Raw genomic sequence first — 4,273 nt, forward strand, 5'->3', positions numbered from 1 at the left:
AGAAGTTGGATGTATATTTAAGATTTGACATCATTTGACAAGAAATTTTTAAGATAATTTGACAAGAAAAAGTTCAATATCCAGAAGTCTTCCTGTTTGTGTCAGGTTGGCATCTATCAGGCAATAAAGTAATCAGTAGATTTCAAATAATGCACAAATAATGCAGTCTCACTGTCACTGCACAGCTTTTTTGGTTACCATATCATTTTGCAATTAGGAAAAATGGGATTTTGGCATGAAATAAAGCTCAGTGAGAACAAAGAGCATTCAAATTTCAGTTAATATTGTGAAAATTTACCCTACATTTAATTAATGCAGTCAAATAATCACCGATAGCAATTATAAAGCACTGATGGAAAAGTAAAGGGGATTTGGCATTAGATATGTTTTATCCTAATTCTGTCAATTACTAATTGGCCTTTAAAGAATTAAAGCCATTCCATGGCCCATTCACCTAGCTATGAGACAATGATATCTGTTTGGCAAAAAGATTGTAGGAATTACAGATAAAATAAGTGAGGAACATGATACAAAATATCACTTTCTAGCAACTACTAGTACTGTTATCTTTAGAAATTTAGACAGAAAACAGAGAAGAGACACGTTCAGAGGAAGACATGGAGGGCTCCTCTTGTGAGCAACTAGCATTGAAGGTATAGGCAAAGAAGTTACCACATAAGGACACTTTGGAGTTTTGATCCAGCTTCACTTAGTTTAATCTTAAATTAAACTGATCTAGTTTAACTAAGGTGTACTATTGTAACTAACTAGGACTCTATTGGACTTTCAAGGACAGAATCCCATTCCCCATGCCCTCCATCTGCATCTTGTTTATAAAGAAACTTTAGCCTTCTAGGCCTTCCTTGGGTTCAAAAATAAATTTAATCAGAGAAGTGAGAAAAAAAATGCAGCAACAAAGGAAAACTGTTAAGCAAGACAAAATAATAGTTTAGCCATTAAAAAAAAAAATCAGGGATCTTTAGTTCCATCTCAAGGGCTGTAGATAATATTCTGAGACATATTCTTTGAACTGTTTTGAAGACACTGAAACCACTTACCCCTAAAATGGAAGAATTTAACTCTATGCTGCCCATAGGTATGTAGATTTCAGACTGGTTGAAACCAGAAGGTCGATGATGTTGACTTCCAATTACCTCACCATCAATCAATCAGAAAAATGCCCATAAGCTGACCACAAACCCTAACGCCATCTTTAAAAACATTTCCCTGAAATCATAGGGAGTTCAGGTCTTTTTAGCATTAGCTCCTCGCTTGGCACCCTACAATATATAGTGCACTTTCTTTCACCACAACCTGGTGTCAGTAGGTTGGTTTTATTATGTGTGAGTGAGTAAACCCAAGTTTGGTTTGGTAACACTTTTATTAATGAAAATTATCATTCTATCCTGAAAACTAGATCATGTTGTCATTAATTCCCAAAGTATATTTCTACTATCAAGTTACCAGCAGCATTTCTATTTTTCAGACTACTATTCTTTAACAGTTTTTTAACCACATTTTTGAGGCAGCTTGAATGACAGAGACTTATAAATGTTAGTGACTAATACATCATCTAAGAACACAGCTGTTGGTTTCTTTTGCAAGTTACTTTGAATTGTGGTTCTTTCCCAGACAAAGGTTAAATTTAGAGCATCTCCTTGAATGAAATTGAGGGAGAATACTGATGTTATTCAAGAATTTTATCAACTACTAGTCTCTCACACTTTTGGTGGGTTTAAATGAAACAAATGCATCATAGAGTGAAATTATTTGGACAGATGTCAGAGTAAACCTAAAGAAAAAAAGCAGCCCACTGTGAAGGACTTCTTACTTACCAAAGGAGTGCACAGGAGGTTTGCAGACAAATCCTATTACTGGGTAATGGGATTTATCCGCGTGTCCAGACACCAGTTTGAAAATGTGATTCTGCTCAAGACATAAGCAGAAGAGTTCTTAAATGGGACAAAATTCTGTCTTCAGGAGAGATGGAATATATTTCACTAGAGTCAATCTGATTCCTGCTTTAATAAATTGCTTGAAGCAAAAAGAAAGTCTTTGCTGACACAGGAAATGCTGAAGCTTTCTGAGCTTAGTCTTTTGAAGTAAGGTCTATGGTTGCCAGTAGACAAGAGAACAACAGTAGGGAAGAGTAGACTCAGAAACATTAGGGATTTCTGTCTAAGTGGCATCACTTATTCTTCCCAAGTAAGGCCTAGGATATTTATAATAGAGGATATTAAAGTACTGCATATTTTGTACTACATAGATAGTGCAATATTTATAAGATACAACATCAAAATCTACTCATTTCCCCCAAATAAAGCCACATGACCGGCAACCTATTTTTCTCATTGCTCATATATTTACAATGATTATTTATCTTAAAAAAAATACACTAGCTAGAATTATGCTATCTTAAAATAGGTACTGGAAAATTTTTTCTTTAAAAAACCTGATAGTAAATATCTTAAGCTTCGTTGTCCAAGAGGTCTCTGTCACTACTACTCCACTCTGCTAATGTAGCACAAAAGTAGCCATAAACAATTCAGGAATGAATGGCTATGGCTGGATTTGCCCAGAAGATTGTAGTTTGCTGATCCCTGATGCTACTCATTCAGCATCTTTATCAATATTGTTCTAACACCTATAGCAGTTCCTGGCATGCAATATGGATTAATATAAATAATTCATTAAAAAGAAATGAATTTATATTTCTGGCAGTTTATCCTCTCTGCAGACTAATCTTTTATACATTACTTTTCCTTTCATGATTCCAGTTAATTAGTTCTGAGACCACCTGAACTATACAAAAAATTTCCTCAAAATATGTAATAGACACATCATTTCTGTGTTATCATTGCCTCCATCCCCAAAATATAACATGAATCTAATCATGAGAGAAAATGAGAATAATTCAAATTGTGGTATCTTCTACAAAAATGTTAAGGTCAAGAAAGACAAAGAAACTCTGAAACAATGTTCCTAATACTCTGGCCACCTGATGCAAAGAACTAACTCATTGGAAAATACCCTAATGATGGGAAAGATTGAGGGCAAGAGGAGAAAGAGGCGACAGAGGATGAGATGATTGGATGGCATCATTAGCTCAATGGACATGAGATTGAGCAAACTCAGGGAGATAGTGAAGGATAGAGAAGCCTGGTGTGTTGCAGTTTACGGGGTTGCAAAGAGTCAGACATGACTGAACAACAAAAGCAACATGAAAAACAAATGTGATGAGTAGTCCTGGAATAGATCCTGAATCAGAAAAAAAAGCTAAATATTAACAAATGGAATATACACTGTGGATTACATAATAGCAATGTTAAAGTTCCTTAATGGGGTTTTGAAAAAGAATGATCTTGTTATTATATAATACACCATGAAGTATTTAATGATGGAGGTTGGGATAATGATGTCTCCATTTCACTCGCAGTGCTTCAGACAAAGCAATATACATATATGTTAATTGATAAAGAGAATAATAAAGCAAATGGGGACAAATAAAACTAAAGGATAATAGCAAAGTTCCTTTTAAAAAGTATTTTAAAACGACTATTGCTTACCCCTTTGTGCTCTCCAGATTTTGATACACTGAAATAAGAAACATCAAGATATATTCAGATGATTTTTTAAATCTACCTAATATTTTTCTTTTGAGCAGATGAATGGATTCAATAATAGACACTTGCTTAAAGCTCAACATTCAGAAAACTAAGATCATGGCATCTGGTCCCATCACTTTATGGCAAATAGATGGAGAAACGGTGGAAACAGTGTCAGACTTTATTTTGGGGGGCTCCAAAATCACTGCAGATGGTGATTGCAGCCATGAAATTAAAAGACACTTACTCCTTGGAAGGAAAGTTATGACCAACCTAGATAGCATATTCAAAAGCAGAGACATTACTTTGCCAACAAAGGTCTGTCTAGTCAAGGCTATGGTTTTTCCAGTAGTCATGTATAGATGTGAGAGTTGGACTCTGAAGAAAGCTGAGCACCGAAGAATTGATGCTTTTGAACTGTGGTGTTGGAGAAGACTTTTGAGAGTCCCTTGGACTGCAAGGAGATACAACCAGTCCATTCTAGAGGAGATCAGTCTTGGGTGTTCTTTGGAAGGAATGATGCTAAAGCTGAAACTCCAGTACTGTGGCCACCTCATGTGAAGAGTTGACTCATTGAAAAAGACTGATGCTTGAAGGGATTGAGGGCAGGAGGAGAAGGGGATGACAGAGGATGAGGTGGCTGGATGGCATCACTGACTCGATGGATG

The sequence above is a fragment of the Bos indicus genome, chromosome 9 (genome assembly GCF_029378745.1).
Source record: "Bos indicus isolate NIAB-ARS_2022 breed Sahiwal x Tharparkar chromosome 9, NIAB-ARS_B.indTharparkar_mat_pri_1.0, whole genome shotgun sequence".
Classification (NCBI taxonomy): Eukaryota; Metazoa; Chordata; class Mammalia; order Artiodactyla; family Bovidae; genus Bos; species Bos indicus.